The sequence below is a fragment of the Macaca thibetana genome, chromosome 14, assembly GCF_024542745.1.
Source record: "Macaca thibetana thibetana isolate TM-01 chromosome 14, ASM2454274v1, whole genome shotgun sequence".
In the NCBI taxonomy this organism is placed as follows: domain Eukaryota; kingdom Metazoa; phylum Chordata; class Mammalia; order Primates; family Cercopithecidae; genus Macaca; species Macaca thibetana.
Genome location: NC_065591.1, coordinates 11884531 through 11906322, shown reverse-complemented (window position 1 = coordinate 11906322; position 21792 = coordinate 11884531). Strand labels below are relative to the sequence as shown.

Sequence of the window (21792 nt, the reverse complement as noted above, 5' to 3'; positions counted from 1 at the left end):
GCTACTCAGGAGGCTGAGGCAGGAGAATGGCGGGAACCCGGGAGGCGGAGCTTGCAGTGAGCCGAGATCGCGCCACTGCACTCCAGCCTGGGCAACAGCGTGAGACTCCGTCTCAAAAAAAAAAAAAGAACAGATAATAAACATCTTAGGCTTCATGGGTACAGCGGGTTTCTGTTGCATATACATTCTTCTTTTTAAAAAATAGAGATGAGTGCCGGGCGCGGTGGCTCACGCCTGTAATCCCAGCACTTTAGGAGGCCGAGGCGGGCGGATCACAAGGTCAGGAGATCGAGACCACGGTGAAACCCCGTCTCTACTAAAAATACAAAAAATTAGCAGGGCGTGGTTGTGGGCGCCTGTAGTCCCAGCTACTCGGGAGGCTGAGGCAGGAGAATGGCGTGAACCCGGGAGGCGGAGCTTGCAGTGAGCCGAGATCGCGCCACTGCACTCCAGCCTGGGTGACAGAGCGAGACTCCGTCTCAAAAAAAAAAAAAAAAATAGAGATGAGGTCTCACTGTGTTGCCCAGGCTGGCCTCAAACTCCTGGGCTCAAGTGATCCTCTTACCCTCAGCCTCCCAAAGTGCTCAGATTGCAGGCATGAGCCACCGCTCCCAGCCTACATTCTTTCTTTCTTTTTTAAAAAAGTAAAAATATGTTTTAAAAAGAAAAATGTAAAAACCATTTTAAAATGTAAAAATTATTCTTAGCTTGCAGGCTGTACAAAAACAGGTTGTTGGGGTTGGCTTTGGCTTATGGGCTGCAGTTTGCTGACCTCTGCTTTCTGTTCCTGCATGCATGTGACAAACATTTCTCCAGGAGCACAATGGCTTGCATGTCTTTTGCCTCACTGGATGATGCCCATCTTAAATTGAGCATATGGAAAACGGAAATTTAATCTTCTCTAGCAAATGAATCTGTGGATACCAGCTTCCTGGGGAAAATGACATTCCGGTGGTTGCCATGGGACCTGAGCCCCCTGCAATGTCTTCCCCCTTCATTCCAGATGGTAGTGAATGGTACTGCTGTCCAGCAGGTGCCCATCAGAGTGGGCCAAAGAGGGTGGTATCAGACAGATCAGAGGCGGGTCACAATGGGCATTGAGGCTAGGTGGGGAGCTTGGATTTTATTCCAGCTGTAATAGAAAACCAGCTTAGGAGGTGGAGCAGGATGGTGACAAATGAGCTATGTTTTAAAAGGATCACTTTGGGCCGGGTGTGGTGGCTCACTCCTGTGACCCCAGCAGTTTGCTAGGCCGAGGCGGGTGGATCATCTGAGGTCAGGAGTTCGAGAACAGGCTGGCCAACATGGCGAGACCCCATCTCTACTAAAAATACCAAAAAAAAAAAAAACTTAAATAAATAAAATAAAATTAGCTGGGCATGGTGGCAGGCACCTGTAATCCCAGCTACTAGGGAGGTTGAGGCAGGAGAATTGCTTGAACCCGGGAGGCGGAGGTTGCAGTGAGTCGAGATTGCGCCATTGCACTCCAGCCTGGGTGATGGGGTGAGACTCTGTCTCAAAAATAATAGTAAAATAAAATAAAATAAAATAAAATAAAAGGATCACTTTGGCTTCCGATAATGGCTCTTAGGGGGACAAGAGGGGAGGTAGAAAGGCAGGCAGAAAACTCCTGAAGGAGTGTCATGATGGGGACACCCACAGCTCCAGTCACCCTGCACCTGAGCAAGTCTCTGAGCCATCCCCGCCCTTATCCCCTTGCACATCCTGTACCCAATTTCTGCAGTCCTCTCTCCCCTTACACAGTGAACATAGTTCAAATATCCCGCCCTGGCTGACCCCACTCCCAAGCCCCCAGAGTTTCTCTGTAGACAATTAGGTGACCCTGCTTCACATGACTTAAGGATAAAATGTGACACATGCTTCAAATCTGTGAGTTTTTTTTTTTTTTTTTAAGGGAAATATCTTTTATTTTATTTTAGACAGAGTCTTGCTCTGTTGCCCAGGCTGGAGTGTAGTGATGCCATCTTGGCTCACCGCAACCTCTGCCTCCTGGGTTCAAGCAATTCTTGTGCCTCATTCTCCCGAGTAGCTGGGATTACAGGCACCCACCACCACGCCTGGCTAATTTTTGTATTTTTAGTAGAGATGGGGTTTCCCCATGTTGGCCAGGCTGGTCTCCAACTCCTGACCTCAGCCTCCCGAAGTGCTGGGATTACAGGCCTGAGCTTTAGACAACTGTATCTTTGAGTCTTATCTTTGCAGTTCAGCTGACCACAGGCTATTGAGTGGGCCTTGAAGGAAAGAATGTGGAACTGAATCTGTTATCTGGCAACCACCTGGGAGACCGGCAGGGCAGAGACGGTTCTGACTGTGGCGATTAGGAAACAGGGCCGCGTGGATGCACCTGCAGACTGGGTCACCAGAAAAGATACAGGTCTCACTAGAGTGTATAAGCCCAAATTGGAATCCACGGCGTATGTGACATCCTCGAAAGAGTAAAGGCAGGTCGGGGTGAGTTAGGGTGATTGCAGTAATAGTGGTACCCACGCTGTGCCACAGGGAGTGAACTGGAGGTGCCCAGGGCTTGGGCCGCCCTATAATGCCAGCTGGAACACACCTTGCTGTTGCTTCACTAAGAGTGAGTCTCTCTTATCACTCCTCCTGCAACGTTAACTACCATTAACTGTTAGCAGTTGTTACAACCGCCTCTGCCCCAAGATACAGGACAGAGGGCACTGCTTGTACTCCTTGGCTCCACTCCCATCTGTTCTCCAGGGAAGCTGCAATACAAATTAACTCATCAAAAAAGGTCAAGCCATCCAGTTACTTTGGAATAAAGGGAGAAGAAGAGGAGGGAAGTAGAACTGACTGCTGGAGGAGGGGGCAGAGGAGTGGATTGGGAAAGGATAAATATTGTTTTTTAAAATTGTAAACAAGTTATTTATAATATTTTATAATAAAGGATATGTTTTATTAAAAATACAGCAGATTATTTCAAGGTCGGCTAGACCAGTACTACACACACTGTATTCCTGGGACAGGACCTGGTCCGTGAACTGTTGGTTACCAGTCTGAGAAGAAATAAGTAGAGAAGTTAAGAGAAATTCTTTAGAAAGTTTCGTAGCAAAATTGGACAGCATAATTTTCTGACTGTTATGAAAGGAAAATAAATCTTGGGACTCCAAAATCACCAAGCTAAAGGGAAAAATCAAGCTGGGAACTGCAGAGGGCAAACCTGCTTCCTATTCTATTCAAAGTTACCCCCTGAGGCTCACCTAAGACAAATGCATATCTGATAGCTTTCTCTGCCCTTTTTTGTTTTGGCGATGGAGTTTCACTCTTGTTGCCCAGGCTGGAGGGCAATGGTGCCATCTTGGCTCACTGCAACCTCTGCCTCCTGGGTTCAAGTGATTCTCCTGCCTCAGCCTCCCGAGTAGCTGGGATTACAGGCACCCACCACCACACCCAGCTAGTTTTTTATTTTTAGTAGAGACGGGGTTTCACCATGTTGGCCAGGATAGTCTCAATCTCCTGACCTCGTGATCCACCCGCCTCGGCCTCCCAAAGTGCTGGGATTACAGGCGTGAGCCACCACGCCCGGCCCTTTCCTAGTAATTTCTAATGTACTATACGGAACTATTGGTCTCTGACCCCTGGCAGTAAAGAAAAATAGCCTGGTTCTTCAGCCCAGGGATTCTGAGAAGCATTGAGTCCAGTGTGGGGAGGTGTGGGGGTGGGGGCGAAGAGGCTGAAGCATTGAGGCCTGTGTCCCTCTGGGAAAGGCGGTATTTGGACACTGGCCCTATAAAGAGAGTGCCCGCGGTGTTGGGCAGAGAAGCAGCCACATCTGAAGAGGAGAGGCCACTACAAAGAACACAGAATAAACAACTCACCATGGGCAGTCCCATCGGATTTCCTCGTTCTTGGCCCAAACTCAACACGGGAAGAATAAGCAGAGAGCAAGAGAGTGTGAGAAAGTAAACCACCCTCCTTGCTCACCTCCCCGTCTCCCTCGCTTAGCTTTCTGGGCAGGGTTGAAGGCAGATTTGAAACAAATGACACTAAAGTTCTTAAATGGTAACGCCAAAATGAGACTCAGAATGGGTTCACCCTGGAGCCACATCTACCCAAGCATCGCTGCTGAAGTCAATCCAGAATTTCCTGAGTTGTGCCAGAGAAATTCTGCTACTTTGGACTTCCATTTCAGTATTTTGGGCAGCTGGCTTCCTACACCAAAAATCAGATGAGCCACCCCTGAATGAAACACACTTATGAAGACTAGACAGCTGCCACTGTAGGGGAGAAGGAGAAGGGCATCTTCGAGGACCTCTGAACCCAGTTGGGAGATAGCACCAAAATGCTATTGACTGAAATGATCAAACTCTGTAAACAATTTTTTTTTGAGATGGAGTCTCGCTGTGTTGCCCAGGCTGTAGTGCAGTGCCATGATCTCAGCTCACTGCAACCTCTACCCCCTGGGTTCAAGCGATTCTCCTGTCTCATCCTCCTGAGTAGCCAGGATTAGAGGTGCGCACCACCATGCCCAGTTAATTTTTGTATCTCTAGTAAAGATGTGGTTTCACCATGTTGGTCAGGCTGGTCTCGAACTCCCGACCTCAGAATATGTGCCCGCCTCAGTCTCTCAAAGTGCTGGAATTACAGGCGTGAGCCAACGCGCCCGGCCCAAACTCTGTAAAATATTTTAAGAGATTTATTCTGAGCCAAATATGAGTGACCATGGCCTGTGACACAGCCCTCAGGAGCCTCTGAGAACATGTGCCTGTCACACGCATCTGTGCGAAGAGACCACCTAACAGGCTTTATGTGAGCAATAAAGCTTTTTATTTTGCTTGGGTGCAAGTGTGCTGAGTCAGAAAAGAGTCAGCAAAGGGAGATGGGGTGGGGCAGTTTTATAGGATTTGGGTAGGTAGTGGAAAATTACAGTTAAAGGGGGTTGTTCTCTTGCAGGCAGGGGAGGGGCGAGGGTCACAAGGGGCAGGGTGGGGAGCTCATGAGACTCATTGTCCAGGGGAGGAATGTCACCAGGTCGATTGATTAGTTGGGGTGGGGCAGGAACAAATCACAATGGTGGAATGTCATCTTTTGTGGTTCTTCAGTTGCTCCAGGCCATCTGGATGTATATGGGGAGGTCACAGGGGTTATGATGGCTTAGCTTGGGCTCAGAGGCTGGACAGTACCCAAGGTGTTCGGGATACAGCTTGGTTATGTATTTTAGGGAGGCATGAGACATCAATCAAATACATTTAAGAAATACATTGGGTTGGTTTAGAAAGGCAGGATAACTCAAAGCGGAGGGCTTCCAGGCTGTAGGTAAATTTAAACATTTTCTGGTTGACTATTGGTTGAGTTTGTCTAAAGACCTGCGATCCGTAGAAGCGAATGTTCAGGTTATCGATAAAGGATTGTAGAGGCCAAGTTTTATTGTTCACAGGAAGCTCTTATAAAGCAGACTTCAGATAGAGCAGATTGCAAATTGTTTTGTAGTGGACTTAAAAAGGTGCCTGGCTCTTAGTTGATTATCTCCTGGATGTGGGAAGAAAGGAAGGAAAACAAAGGGGAAAGGGGATTCTGCATAGAATGTGGATTTTTCCCACAAGAGACTTTGCAGGGCAATTTCAAGGTATGGAAAGGAAGTAGATTTTGGGGTAAAACATTTTGATTTTCTTCCTTGTTATGCCAGAGTCAGATTGGAAAGTAAGTCACGATGTACAGGGTCAAACAAAACCCATCTGATGAGAATTTATATTTTGTAGGGCATGACTCCCCAGACTCCTTAGATAGGAATCTGGGCAAGATAAAAAATCAGAGCTTAGTCCTCAATGCCAATCAACAACGTGAGCACTTCTCAAAGCAGCACAGCCTCTGGGTACGGATTGATCAGATTACTGTGAAAACGGGCTTCTTTGATAATCACAGAGGTGGATCTAGAAGGCTGGTAGAAATTTAATTGACAGGAACAATTTGTTTGGTTCTGTTGGCTAGAAGGCAAAGGAAAGAATACAACAGAATGCCAGAATGCCAAAGGGCTTCTTGGGTAATTCAAACACATTAAGTGACTCAGAGTTATTTACGCCCAAAGCAGATAAAAACTGGCTCACACCTGTCAAACTGGCACACACCTGTAATCCCAGTACTTTGGGAGGTCAAGGCAGGCGGATCATGAGGGCAGGAGATTGAAACCTTCTTGGCTAACATGGTGAAACCCCATCTCTACTACACATACAAAAAAATTAGCCGGGCCTGGTGGCATGCACCTGTAGTCCCAGCTACTCAGGAGGCTGAAGCAGGAGAATCGCTTGAACCTGGGAGGCAGAGGTTGCAGTGAGCTGAGATTGTGCCACTGAACTCCAGCCTGGGCGACAGGCAAGACTCCATAAAAAATAAATAATAATAAAAAGGTTCAAAGAGCACCTCTGGTGTTGTCCATAATTGCACTAGATAGTGATAAGTAAGATAAGGAAGAGCTGCTTTGGAATTACGGTTTTTTTAGTTTTTTGTTTTTGTTTTTTGTTTTGTTTTGTTTTTTCACACGGAGTCTCACTCTTGTCACCCAGGCTGGAGTACAGGGGTGTGATCCCGGCTCACTGCAACAGTTGCCTCCCAGGTTGAAGCAATTCTCCTGCCTCAGCCTCCCGAGTTGCTGAGATTACAGGCGTCTGCCACCATACCTGGCTAATCTTTTGTGTTTTTAGTAAAGATGGACTTTCATCATGTTGGCCAGGCTGGTCTCGAACCCCTGACCTCAGGTGATTCACCCGCCTTGGCCTCCCCAAGTGCTGGGGTTACAGGCGTGAGCCACCACACCTGGCCTGCTTTGGAATTATTAAGATCAGCCAACCAGGACTGTAACATCCCTGGTTAGAAATAGTGCAGTGCAGGAGGCCGGGCGCGGTGGCTCAAGCCTGTAATCCCAGCACTTTGGGAGGCCGAAATAGTGCGAGACCATCCTGGCTAACATGGTGAAACCCCGTCTCTACTAAAAAAAATACAAAAATCTAGCGGGCGAGGTAGCGGGCGCCTGTAGTCCTACTCGGGAGGCTGAGGCAGGAGAATGGCGGGAACCGGGTGGCGGAGCTTGCAGTGAGCTGAGATCCGGCCACTGCACTCCAGCCTGGGCGGCAGAGCGAGACTCCGTCTCAAAAAAAAAAAAAAAAAAAAAAAAAAAGAAATAGTGCAGGAGAAGCAGGAAACTCCCAGTATCCAAGGAGACCGGTAGTGTCACCATGCACCACTAAGACAGGCAGTTCCTTGTCCAGAATGTGCAGAAGAGGCCGGCTCCTCATCCCAGTCCCTTCTTAGCTGTGTCACCATAACCTGCCTCAGAGTCCCCGGCTTGCTGGAACACCTCCCATTTCCTACACTATGCTCCCTGAACATAGTCCTAGGAATGCACAGTGGGGAGATAATGTGGGTGACTGGAAGGTGGTGCTTTACTTCTGTGCCCAGCAAAGGGGTCCCCAGGGCAGAGGCCAGGGAGCACCCCACAAGACTGACCTGGCAGCCTCAATGTTACGTTGCCCAGGTCTCTTTCCAGAACTCTCGCTTGTATCCTCCTGTACCTACGCTAAGTTTCTCATTTTTTTGGAAAAGAGCTAGGTGGTTATTTTTCATTTTCAGAGATCCTCAAACGGCAAAGCCAACCAAAAGGGGACTTTGGATGTGCAGCCAGCTCCCCCAGTTCAGTCCTCAGACCTGGCTGGTGCCACAGGACGCTCTGAGAACACTTGGAGGTCCCACTACCCAGGGTCATTTGCGTATTCAATTAGTAAATATCAGTGTAAAGAATGGAAGGGTGGAGAGTGCAAACAGCACAGCCCCCACACTCCAGAGAACCTCTGCTCACTCCGCTCATCGCCATTCTCCAGACTGGCTGGGCTGCTTCCTTTCTACCGGATCCAAGCCACAGACCAGGGCCACCTCAGATTCTTCCTTCTCTTCCACGCTCCCTTCCCTGTCCTCCTCCCCTGCTCCCCACTATCTAATCCATCACTGCACTTTCTCAATCTCACCTCTTACAACTTCCCAAATACTAAATGTTGGTAACTGAAGACAATGGGCGCTTGGGGCATGGAGGTTCATTATATAATTCTCTCTCCTTGTGTATGAGTCTGAATGTTTCCAAAACAGAAAATTAGATTTAACAAAAGATAAAGGAATACAATATCTCAAGCTGGTCCCCTCTGCTCTGTTACTTGTAGAATCCAGGCTTTCACCATCTCCCTTGCCCACTTCGGCCCTCCAGCCTCCTACTACCCCGACCAGCCACCCTTGGACTAGCAGTTGTGCTTCCCTCAATGCTGACGTGGATGGGAGCAGGGTCTCCTGTTTCCAAACAATAGTTTAAACTGCCTTTAAGTGAAAGATTTTTAAGACATGTGATGCAGTTAGCCAGACATACTTTACCCCAGGCTGGGGTTCAGGGCCCAGGTTCTAGTCCCAGCAACGCCTCCAACAGGGTGTGAGAATGAGCTATTTCTTCCACTTCTGTTTTGCACAAGTGACATACACAAAACCACCACTAGCCCTGGGCCCAGGCCTTCACTGTCAAAGGGATTTGAAGAATTTTGTCATCATATTTGAACCTCAAAACAGTCCCAGAGGCAGCAGGGCATGTTTTAAGATGATGTGATCCAGTGCTTTCTTGGTATGAACTAAGCACCTTCCCCTCCCTCCCTCTTCCTAGGGGAATGTTGAGACGTGTCTGGCTCCAGTCAATTAACAACCTCATCTGCACTGACTTACTTGTCTGAAACATGTTCAAAAAGCAAAGCAAAGAGAAAAGAGGAGAAGTCTTGGAGGAAGAAGGAAAGCAGACACAGGATATTAGGATAAATGTTTAAAGGCGTGTATTTCAGCTTATTAGGATAATTATGCATCAACCAGATTCTTTGGATGACAAACCTGAAGTTCACAGAGGTGACCTGATCTGGCCAAAGTGATTCTTTTTTTGGGGGGGGGGTTCAGGGGGAATGGAGTCTCGCCCTGTTGTCCAGGCTGGAGTGCAATGGCGTGATCTCGGTTCAGTGCAACCTCTGCCTCCCGGCTTCAAATGATTCTCCTGCCTCAGCCTCCTGAGTAGCTGGGATTACAGGCACCCACCACCATGTCCAGCTAATTTTTGTTATTTTTTTAGTAAAGGCGGGGTTTCACCATCTTGGCCAGGCTGGTCTTGAACTGCTGACCTCCTGACCTGCCCGCCTCGGCCTCCCAATGTGCTGGGATTATAGGCATGAGCCACCCCACCAGGCCAAAGTAATTCTCTTTTTCTTTGAGACGGAGTCTCACTGTGTCACCTAGGCTGGAGTGCAGTGGCGCGATCTCGGCTCACTGCAAGCTCCGCCTCCCGGGCTTACGCCATTCTCCTGCCTCAGCCTCCGAGTAGCTGGGACTACAGGCGCCTGCCACCACGCCCAGCTAGTTTTTTGTATTTTTAGTAGAGACGGGGTTTCACCGTGTTAGCCAGGATGGTCTCGATCTCCTGACCTCGTGATCCGCCCGCCTCGGCCTCCCAAAGTGCTGGGATTACAGGCTTGAGCCACCACGCCCGGCCAAGGCCAAAGTAATTCTTAATACTCATAGTAAGAGTACAAAATGCTTATTGTGTATCAGGAGCAGCATAAAGAGCTTTTCTCATGGACGCCTTACAAGGACCCTATGAGATGAATAGCACCCCCTTTATAGAGATAGGGAAACAGATCCAGAGAGTTACAAGTCCTGGAACCAGGGGTTGATCCCTGCTCTGCTGGACTCCATGGCCCATGCATGGCCCTGACTGTTCTTCCGCATGCCTTCCGGCCCCACCAGATCACTTCCCAGCTAGTGTTGGAACCTAGATCAGGCCCAGTGGTCTTTCCTGGTGTTTTCTCAAATGGTATCCAAGGGCTTCCCTGGTTCTAAAACAGAAATAAATAAATGAATGAAGCAAGGAAGGAAAGAGGTATGGAAGGGAGAAAGAGAGAGAGAAGTGAAAGAGGCGCAGAAGATTCTCAGACTTTTTCTTTTCTTGCTCTTGTCACCCAGGCTGGAATGCAATAACATGATCTTGGCTCACTGCATCCCAGGTTCAAGCGATTCTCCTGCCTCAGTCTCCCAAATAGCTGAGTTTACAGGCATGCACCACCACGCCTGGCTAATTTTGTAATTTTTAGTGGAGATGGGGTTTCACCATGCTGGTCTCGAACTCCTTACCTCAGGTGACCTGCCCACCTCGGCCTCCCAAAGTGCTGGGACTATAGGCGTGAGTCACCACCCCTGGCAATTCTCAGACTTTCAAAGCCAGTGATACCAGAGTGTTCAGTACTTTGACCTCCACCTCCAGGCTCATATCTTCTTCCCCTCTCCCATCCTGTTCACAGCCTCACAGGTCAGTGTAGCCTGCCACGATCCCTGTTGGACTGAACAAAGGGGGCGAACAAGGGAATAAAAGACAAAGACAAAAGAGTATATTTGGAAGAAGGGGTCAGCGGGCACCTTGCCTCTAGTGGACGAGGGCCCCAGGCTTTACACAGCCCTCTGTATTTATTGGTAAAAGAGATAATGAGAAGGGGGGTAGTGGTTGTCAGACTGCAGTTTGATTCACAGCAGGCTTGTGAGACTGCATCCTTCGAACAATAGGTGCTAGATTTCCCAGTAGATAACTTCAAACAATAGGTGCTGGATTTCCCAGTAGATAACTTCAAGGAGCCCAGTGCCAGGGAGTGATGGCCCTCAGCAAACCTCCTGGTGGCAAGCACAGTTGTGAGTTTGCTCACATCCTGCACTCATGATAAACAGTTTGCTGTTTGATCATATAGCCTCCAGTGGAAAGGTGAGTTAGTCACGATCGCTTTGGCTTTTTCGGCACCCAACATCTCCCCCTTTCTGTTTATGTCTTAGTTGAAAGAATGTAAGGCCAGGTTGGGCAGCTCTCATTTTCTGATTGATGGTCCATCCGATTTTACAGACTATGAACTGAAGACAGAGACAAAACCATATTATTCCAAGAACTACATATAAGATGTAAATGTGGGCCGGGCACGGTGGCTCAAGCCTGTAATCCCAGCACTTTGGGAGGCCGAGACGGGCGGATCACGAGGTCAGGAGATCGAGACCATCCTGGCTAACACGGTGAAACCCCGTCTCTACTAAAAATACAAAAAACTAGCCGGGCGAGGTGGCGGGCGCCTGTAGTCCCAGCTACTCGGGAGGCTGAGGCAGGAGAATGGCATAAACCTGGGAGGCGGAGCTTGCAGTGAGCTGAGATCCGGCCCCTGCACCCCAGCCTGGGCGACAGAGCGACACTCCGTCTCAAAAAAAAAAAAAAAAAAAAAGATGTAAATGTGGTGCCTTAGATAGGTCCAAGGGTTGAGGCTCTCCAGGCCTTGCTGGAATTTGGTCCAGTCTTCTAAAGAAGGCTGAAATTATTGAGTTTGCCTATTTAAATCAAGAATTTTGTTTTGTAATTGACCAATATCAAAGGTGATGTTGGATGTGAAAGCTCCCTGCAAATGGGCTTTCACAAGGTCCCACGGATACTCACTTTGGTTATATTCTAAGTTGGTTACACAAATATGAGTGTGATTAAAATGACAACACAATTGCTGCTGCAACTGCAAGCTTTGTACTTGTTGCCCTAACCATAGAACCATGGATTTTAACATTGCCACTTCAGTTTGTAACTCAGAGTTCATTTTATTCTGAAGTAGCCACACTTGGTCAGATGTGCGCATCCAGTTCTCCATGTACTGAGCTGTTTGAATAGAATTACGCAAAGCTACAGAGGACATCACAACAGAAGTTATTAGTGTGACCAAGGAACCGATAGCAAAAATTATCATGCCTAAGGCTCTACGGACACAATGAGTAAGCTGAGTTAGAAGAAGTTTCACAAAATGCAAAGCAAGTGTGGCAACCCAAGGCTCAGAGAGATGAACAGGGATCCATAGCCCAGGGATGTGACCTAAAATCATCAAAGTAGAGAGATTATGTGTTTGCAATGTGCTCTGATTAATGCAGTGATATAACTGGCAAGATTTATGGGTCAATTCGGTATTGTTTACCTGGAGCTGGTCCTTGTTAGGTGCCAAAAAGACATAAGGATTACAAATACAAACTGTAAATTGAGTGGTGACATTCTTTGCAAATGTAACATTAAGACCGCATTGCTTACTATTGCTATTATTGGACAGTATCCCAATCCAGATGCTGCCACTCATAAATGGGAGTGCTGCCTTCCATAGCATCTCTTGAATTGGTCCTTTCCTCCCTAGATAATGCCACTGAGGAAAACATAGGCTAAAGCCTGATCCATGCCAAGCAATCTGGGTAGCAGACAGGGATTGGATCCCAGTATTGTATAAAGAAGAAGCATTAAAAGCTTGCCACCAATGCCAGCGAAGTTTCTGCCATGATTTCTGATTTTCATCTTTTCCATCTATTGATCTTTAGGTCCCAATTCTCAATGTCTCCAGTTAACATAGATTGTTTTCTAGCCAGTGGACCAAGACACTGGGTCCATAGAGGTGGGTAGGAACTATTGAATGGAATCCTTTCCGTATAATCAGCACAATTAGGGTGATTGGGCCAGGAATGGTTGGTTAGTGTTTAGGTGAAGGAGAAAGGACAAGATGGAGGAAGGTGAACAAGAAGGCATAATCCATGTTGCTCCCGGGTTTCGGCACCAGCTGTTTTGTATTTGTGGACCGGAGAACATCACCCGAGAGCGCCGGCGCGACTTCCCTGGCCCCCCACACCTGAGGACCAGAGAACCTCGCCCGAGAGTGTGTGCATATTTGCAATAAAAAGACTGCCACTTTCTTACATACTTTGGCCTCATGTTTAATTATTTAGCTCTCCTAAATTAAATTAAATTAAACAAAACAGTTGGTGCATATTTGCAAATAAAAGGCTGCCACTTTCTTTGCTCGTTTTGGCCTTTATTGATATTTAGTCTTTGTATCTATTAATAGTAGTAAAAGAGAAACAAAACAGTTAGCACACCAGTTACATTAATAGAATCAAGACTTAATAGGTACATGACTTTTCCATAGTGACTCAATCATGTTTGAGCTTGAATTTAAGACAGCTATGGCTGAGCAACGTCTTTGTGGTGACACACAAAGGAAGTCCTTCCAGTGGAGCAGTATAATTAGTGACATTATTCTGAGAGTCTAACTGTTCTATGTCAGGGGGAGTCAGGGGTCCTGGAGCCCACTCTCCCTGATCATGATAAAGCTCCAGAGGAGTGTCACTCCAAAGTACAGGTCATACTACTGGGGGATTGGGAGCATATGCCCAATATGTTTTTGCCTCTGCACAGGGAAAACATATTGCACAGGACATTGTGGCTAACATGGCCAAGAACATGGAATCAGGGATTTTGGCCTGTCCCTGATGCTACTATAGTTTCTCAGCTTCCGGCATGGTTTTCTTAAATTGTCCTCAGGTTATGGGGGTTAATGTCATCAGACTCTGGTCGGACTTCTCTCTGTCTTTGCACTCAGGCTCAGCTGGCTCATGGCTCGTACTGGAGGGACCGGGCCCATGGTTGGCCACCCTGGGTTCCTCAAGTCTCCTGTTCCATTGTCGCATGTACCTTGAGGGCACCCACACGATTTGGCCATCTCCTGTAAAAACACAAGCATACCCTTGTCCCCACATTAATAAATCCACCGGACCTTTCCATTGTCCTTCTTCCTTTCCATTGTCCTTCTTCCAGGAATTTCTATAACACTTTTGGATAAACTTTCCCCTTTTCATCTAATACTTGCCAATGTCTTTCTTCTGGAGTCTTACCATTCATACCAGGAGTCAAAAAACTTAAGGTAAATAAGGCTAAATATAGTTTTGACTGAGGTGGTAGTTGGCCTCCTATACCCCCTTTAGGTCTTTTCAACTTGCGTTGTAATGTTTGATGTGCCCACTTTGTAATGCCTTGTTCTTTAGGATTATAAGGAATTCCTGTTTCATGGATTATAACCCAAAGCTGTAAGAAATTTTTAAAAGCATGACTAGTATTAGCAGATCCATTGTCAGTTTTTAATTGTTTAGGTATCCCCATATGAGCAAATGATGACAGACAATGTCACCATACATGACCAGCTGTTTCACCTGTTTGGCATGTAGCATGCAGCATATGAGAATAAGTGTCTATAGTCACATGAACATAGCTGAGCTTACCAAAGGCTGCTATATGTGATTGTGTGTATATATATATATGTGTGTGTGTATATATGTGTGTGTGTGTGTGTATATATGTGTGTGTGTGTGTATATATATAATTCCTATGCATGACTGGCTATATTTACAACATAAGCTGAATCACAGACAATGTTGATAGGATCTGAAACTGTGAGCTGTAAAACCTGAATGACTGCAATTAGCTCCGAGAGTTGAGCTGAAACCCCAGAGGTCATTATTGTTTCTGGACTTTTTTGGAATAACAAATACCGGTGAATTCCAGGGGCTAACTGACTTTTCTATATGTCCCGCATTCAATTGCTCTTTTATCAACAGATGAAGTTGACCTAGCTTCTCCTGTGTTAGGAGCCACTGATCCACCCATACGGGTTTGTCACTAAGCCATTCTAATGATAAGGCAGTGGGTGGAGGAGAAATATCAATGACCCCCGTCAGAAATCCTGATGTCCTAACCCTTTGCTATCTTTTTTTCCAGTTACTGATATCGGGTTAGGGTTTCCTTGTAGAAATTTCCCTAAACTTGCTGGGCGCGGTGGCTCATGCCTGTAATCCCAGCACTTTGGGAGGCTGAGGCAGGTGGATCATGAGGTCAGGAGATTGAGACCATCCTGGCTAACACGGTGAAACCCCGTCTCTACTAAAAATACAAAAAATTAGCCGGATGTGGTGGCGGGCGCCTGTAGTCCCAGCTACTCGGGAGTCTGAGGCAGGAGAATACAGTGAACCCGGTAGGCGGAGCTTGCAGTGAGCTGAGATCGCGCCACTGCACTCCAGCCTGGGAGTCAGAGCAAGACTCCATCTCAAAAAAAAAAAAAAAAAGAAAAAAAAATTCCCTAAACGTTTTCTACTCTGGTATCTTATGACCTTCAACATTTTAAATCCTAGGTTATCAAAGTTTTCATTTGTAAGTCTCATATCCCATGCTGTAAGTAAGTCTCAACCCCATAAATCGATAGCTATATTTGCAACATAAGGCTGAAAAGTACATGACTGTCCATCTGGACCAAGACAAGCTAAAATCTCAGCACTCTGTTGAACACTTTGAGCTGTTCCTACTCCCACTAGGGGTGTAGAAGTTAATTGCAAGGGCCAGGATGGGGGCCAATTGTCTTTAGATATTACTGATGCATCAGCTCCTGTATCCATAAGCCCATAAAATTTCTTTCCTTTAATTTATACTACACAGGTAGGTCTATTAGAGGCTATGGGTTGAGATAAATAGATTTCTCATGTAGTTGTGCTCCCGAACCCTTTATTTCCTCATTTCTCCTTTGGTGGAGAAGGGTGTAATTTGCAGGTAATAAGCAATAATTGAACAATATATTCTCCCCGTTCAAAAACCCAAAGATCCTGTGACATTAAAACTACTTGAATTTCTCCTTCATGATCACAGTCAATCACTCCTGGGACCACAGTGATGCCCTGTAAGTTAAGATGGCTTTTGCCCAAAATTAGTCCCATGTATCCTGTTGGTAAAGGTCCCCAAATACCAGTGGGAACTTTGATAGGTTTTTCTCCACCAACTACTGTTATTCTTTCTCTGACAGGTAGATCTAATCCTGCACTTCCTGGTGTTCCTGGGGTGAGGGAATCAATGTGCCTCTGGGAACCCATCCCTGAAACGGGGTTGAGGTCAGAACAGGGAATGCCCTCATTGTTTGTGGGGCCTGGGTCCAGACCCCCGTCTCATTTCCTGGCATGGGGGTGCTATTCTGATGACATTTTGAGCAGCACTGATTAGCCCAGTGATTTCCTTTGTTACAGCGAGGACAGAGTCCTGGTGTTTTTCCACTGGGTGGGGCACTGCATTGTAAGGTCCTTTCTGTCCTGAGATCTGGCGGCATTCCTTTTTAAAAAGTCCAGTTTTTCCACAATTATAACATTTTCCCATTTTAGGGTTTGACCCTTGGCTCCTTTTAGATTTGTCAACTGCTAAATTAGCCATTGTTTGCACTAACATTGCAGATCAATGAAGCTCAGTTCCTACATCCTGACAAGCTCTGAAAAAATTTCCCAAGTTTTTTGTACACCTCACAGGTGCCAGTGCACATTTACAATCCATGTTTGCATTCTCAAAAGCTAGAGTTAAGGTTAGCATTTCTGCAGCCACAGTATGAGGAATCTGACAGTCACTGCCTCTTGTAATCTTGCAAGAAATTGCACATAGGGCTCCTGTGACTCTTGCATGATTGTAAAAAGGATTGTGTAAAAAGGATTGTGCTGGGACTCCCTCTTCACGAATTGTGGCCCAGGCACATTTAGCAGCCTGTGCACACCGCTGATAAACAGCATCTGGGAGTGCCATTTGTCATTCCAGGTCTGAATAAGAGCTATTACCTAACAGCACATCCTCTGTAATGTCTCCACATCCAGCAGCATGATTCTGTCTAGCCTGGTCTGCACACATTTCTTGCCAACTTAAATTCCATGTCAGATACACACTAGTGGACAAGCAAGTTCACGACAAGTGTTTCACATCAAAGGGTAAAAGACGCCTAGTGCCGAACACAGATTCTAGCAATCCTAAAGTGAACGGGCTCTGTACACCATTATTTACAACACTCACTTTTAATTCCTTCAACAACTTAAACTCTGGTGCAGTGTGTTCATGAATAACCTGCTTTTTTTTTGGATCAGGCCTTATGGAAATAGAAAAGCTCAAGGTCCTAAGGGCTCTCCAACTATGGCAGCAGAGCATAAAATTCTGTGCACTGGGGTCTCTATTTCTGCCACTGAAGAAGGTGGTGCAGACGTTTCTGCAATTGGAGGAGGTGGTATAGGCCAATTTTTATCCTCCCTCTCCTGTTTTTTATTTTCAGTTGGAGCTGTGAGTGGGACAACAGATTCTTGCAGATTTTTAGATTCAGCCTACTGTCCCACAGAATAATAAGGAGATAATGGCAGAAGTACAGTATGAATTAAACTCCCAGTGGAGAAAACAGAAGAATCAACTTTAAGACCTTTTTGATGAGCCCCTTTTAATCCTTCTCCTGCTCTGTCCCAGTTTTCCACATCAAGAGTGCCTGCCTGTGAAAACCACAGGTTATGCAAAATAACCTCCTGCAGCAGCTTCGTGTCTGAGAACTAACCTGAGCCCCAAACTGTCTCAACGGAACTTTAAGAAACTGCACATAATGTTTTTCTTCAATAGACAAATTCTGCCCCATGTTACCCTAATTCAGAAAACCTCTTCAGGACACTGATCAGTACCTCTTTAGGGCACTGACCTTATATCCGCTGCTGGCAGACTCGTCCTGGGGTCTCTGTTCGCCTTGTCAATTTCAGTTCCTCTGCTCCAGCAGACCTTCTTCATTCACATCCTCGAAGTCTCGTGTTTGGATGCCACTTGTTGTGCACCCGACTGTGTTGCTGTTTGGGGTGCCACTGGTAGACTGCCATGATCCCTGGTGGACCAAACAAAGGGGGCAAATGCAGAAATAAAAGATAAAGACAAAAGAGTATATTTGGAAGAAGGGGTCAGGGGGCACCTTGTAGTGGTGTAGTGGGACTACAATTGTGTGCCACCATGCCTGGTTAATTGCCTCTAGTGAACAAGAGGCCCCAGTTTTATACAGCCCACCGTATTTATTGGTAAAAGAGATAACAAGAAGCGGGTGGGGTGGTTGTCGGCCAGCAGTTTGATTCACAGCAGGCTTGCAAGACTGCCTCTTTGGAACAATAGGCGCTAGATTTCCCAGTAGTTAACTTCAAGGAGCCCAGCGCCAGGGAGTGATGACCCTCAGCAAACCTCCTAGTGTCAGGCAGGCATGGTCATGAGTTTGCTCACATCCTGCATTCATGATAAACAGTTTGCTGTTTGATCATATAGCCTCCAGTGGAATACTGAGTTGGTCATAATCCCTTTGGCCTTTTTGGCTCCCAACAGGTCAGGAAGGTTGCAGGAGTCCTGTAATCACCTCTCAGTCCTTGCTAATCCATGTATAAGGTGCAGTTCCTCTGGTGTTATGCCTAGCAAATGGACTTCGTTCTTAATATGAAGGAAAGGGAAGGTGCTATGGTCTAAATGTTTGTGTTTCCTCACCTAACCCCCAAGGTGATGGTATTAGGAGGCAGGGCCATTGGGAAGTGATTAAGTCATGAGAGCAGAGCTCTCATGCGTGGGATGAGTGTCCTTCGAGGCCCTAAAGAGACCCCTCACTCTAGAAGATGCCATCTGTGAACCAGGAAACAGGCCCTCCCCAGATACCAAATCTGCAGGCACCTTGATCTTGGACTTCCTATCCTCCAAAACTGTGAAAAAAAAAAAAAAAATATATATATATATATATATATATATATATATATACACACACACACACATACATACATACACATGAGATAGGGTCTTATTCTGTCACCCAGGCTTGAGTACAGTGGTGTGATCATAGCTCAAGCAGCCTCAGCCTTTCAGTTCAAGCGATCCTTTCAGCTCAGCCTCCCAAGTAGTGGGACTACAATTGTGTGCCACCATGCCTGGTTAATTAAAAAAAAAAATTTTTTTTGTAGAGTCAGGGTCTCCCTGTGTTGCCCAGGCTGGTCTTGAGGGTTAAGGTCCTGGGCTCAAGCCATCCTACAGTCTTGGCCTCCCAAAGTGCTGGGATTATAGGCGCAAGTCACCATGCCCTGCCAGAAATAAATTTTTGTTGTTTACAAGCCACCCAGTCTATGGTATTTTGTTATGGTAGTCTGAACAGACTAAGAAGGTCAAGGGAAAATGACCTCGTGAATACTCCCTAAGGAAAGAAGCTATTGACCTGTTTACTGAAGTTTTGCTGACATTGACTGCAGGGTGCTGTCCTTAGTGCTTTATTTAATCCTCACCATTCCCCTGAGAGTACAGCCTATCATTTCTAATTTTAGAGGTGAAGAAACCACAGCTTATAGAGGTTGACAAAGGTATTTTATACCACACAACCAGTAATCATGGAGGGGCCATCTGAACCCATGTATTTGATCATTTCATTAAAATATCTAAAAAAAACTCTCTTCTTTCTTTCTTTCTTTTTTTTTTTTTTTTTTTTTTTTTTGAGACGGAGTCTCGCTCTGTCGCCCAGGCTGGAGTACAGTGGCGCAATCTCCACTCACTGCAAGCTCCGCCTCCCGGGTTCACGCCATTCTCCTGCCTCAGCCTCCCGTGTGGCTGGAACTACAGGCACCCGCCACTGCGCCCGGCTAATTTTTGTATTTTTAGTAGAGATGGGGTTTCACCGTGTTAGTCAGGATGGTCTCGATCTCCTGACCTCGAGATCCACCCATCTCGGCCTTCTTCTTTCTTAAGTAAACAAGCCCATATAGATCCGTGGAGGGGAAAAATAAATGTGGCAGTAGTGAGAGGTCACTGAACTGTAGCCCTGAGGGTACAGTTTGATCTGGGACCTCATATGCAGAGCTGAGGCCCCATGGAGCGCCCCCTGCTTGTAAGTTTCAGGAGGGCAGAGATCCTGTCATCCCAAATCCACTGCCCAGAAGGCATGCAGACATCCTCCAGGAGCCTGGCCCTCTGGAGTGGTCCCTCCCAGCTGGCTGCAGAGAAGGCTCAAGCGTGGACACCTGGGAGTGGCCACTGGCTACCAGTCCTCGCTTTGCTTAAATTCCCCATCTGTCTTTGCAGTACATTGTTGTCGTCGTTATTTTTGAGACGGAGTCTTACTCTGTTACCCAGGCTGGAGTGCAGTGGCGTGACCTCGGCTCACTGCAAACTCTGCATCCCAGGTTCAAGTGATTCTCATGCCTCAGCCTCCCAAGTAGCTGTGACTACAGTCACGCACTAATTTTTTTATTTTTAGTAGAGACGGGGTTCGCCATGTTGTCCAGGTTGGTCCCCAACTCCTGACCTCAAGTGATCTGCCCACCTCGACCTCCCAAAGTACTGGGATTACAGGTGTGAGCCACTGCACCCGGCCTGGTTTTATTCTTTATCTCAGTGACACCATGGTCAAGTTGCTGAAACCCCATATACTTCAGTTTCCTCCTCTATAAAGTGGGGAAAAGAGAAATTTAATAAGGATTATATGAGATAATGCATGTAAAGCGTTTGTCTTAGCACAGTGCAGGTGACACATGCTCCCGAGTCTTGCTGCCATTGCTCCACCTGCACTGGGCCTGCTTCAGTCCCTGAGCCTCCGTGGGGCCACATGGGGCCGGCACAGAGAGATGCATTTCACTATCCCAACTCTGAGACGCAGCCGCTCCTGGGCCTGATCCGGCCTCGAGGCATCTGCTCTCCCACCTCTGCCCTGTCTTTCTCTCATCCCCCCGCCCTGCTGAGCTTGGTCCTTGAGCCCACTCAGGGTGGCTGCCATCACTGTTTGCCCCCCACTTAGACCTGGGTCTCATCCAATCTCTGACCCAGCTGCCAGTTGGTGGGAAATCAGAAAGTGAAGCCCGTGTTGAACCGAACTGCGAGGGTGCGACCGGCCAAATCCAGATTGTGGGAAACTGCAGGTCAACAGTTTCCGGAGAATCTGTTACTGGGCTCTGTCCTAGAGAAACTGTAGGGAAATTAAAGAGGCCAGTCATCTCCAGTTAAACAATGAGCAAGACTACAGAGTTTAGTGATGCATACCAGTGTGGCAAAACTATCAAAAACTCAAGTGTGTGATTCTCATAAAAGTCAGGACAGGGAGCCAGGCGCTGTGGCTCACGCCTGTAATCCCAGCACTTTGGGAGGCTGAGGCAGGCAGATCACAAGGTTAGGAGTTCAAGACCATCCTGGCCAACATGGTGAAACTCCGTGTCTACTAAAAATACAAAAATCAGTTGTGTGTGGTGGCGTGTGCCTGTAATCCCAGCTACTCGGGAGGCTGAGGCAGAATCACCTGAACCAGGGAGTCAGAGATTGCAGTGAGCTGAGATCTATCCACTGCACTTGAGCCTGGTGAAAGAGTGAGACTCCATTTCAAAAAAGAAAAATAAATACATAAAAAATAAAAAGTCAGGACAGGACTGGATTGGGGGTGGGGAGGGTTTTTGGTTGGAAATTGGAAAGTTCTATTTTTAGACCTGGGTAGTGGTTACAAAAGTATTCACCTTATAATAATTTGTTAAGGCCATACATTGGTTTTGTGTAGGTTTTACCTGTGTGGTTTCTTTTTTTTAAAGTGTATATTATTTGTGTGTGTGTCGTACTTGTGGTTTGTTTTTTTGTTTTTGAGACAGTCTCTGTCACCCAGGCTGGAGTGCAGTGGCACGATCTCAGACTACTGCAACCTCCGCCTCCGGGGTTCAAGCAATTCTCGTGCCTCAGCCTCCCAAGTAACTGGGACTAGAGGCGTGAGCCACTACTCCTTTTTTTTTTTTTTTTTTTTTGTATTTTTAGTACAGATGAGGTTTCACCATGTTGGCAAAACTGGTCTCGAACTCCTGACTTCAAGTGATCCGCCCCCGTCAGCCTCCCAAAGTGCTAGAATTACAGGCATGAGTCACCGGCCCGACCTGTACTGTGGCTTTTATTTGACAATAAAACAGTTCTTAAAAATGTACCCTGGGGACAGAGCTGGGCATAGTGGTTCATGCATGTAATCCCAGCACTTCGGGAAGCCAAGGTGGGAGGATCGCTTGAGCTCATGAGTTTGAGACCAGCCTGGGCAACATGGCAAGACCCTGTCTCTACAAAAAAAAATTTTTTAATTG

General features: G+C 46.7%; 1 protein-coding gene across 1 annotated transcript in view; it reads right to left on the bottom strand.

Moving 5' to 3' along the window:
- FADS3 (fatty acid desaturase 3) overlaps positions 1 to 15842 on the bottom strand; it is a 173013-nt gene extending 157171 nt beyond the window's left edge. The window contains exon 1 of the mRNA XM_050756938.1: positions 15839 to 15842. The gene's annotated coding sequence lies outside the window, so the exon portion shown is untranslated. The remainder of the gene's footprint in view (positions 1 to 15838) is intronic.
- Between the last annotated feature and the right edge of the window lie 5950 nt (positions 15843 to 21792).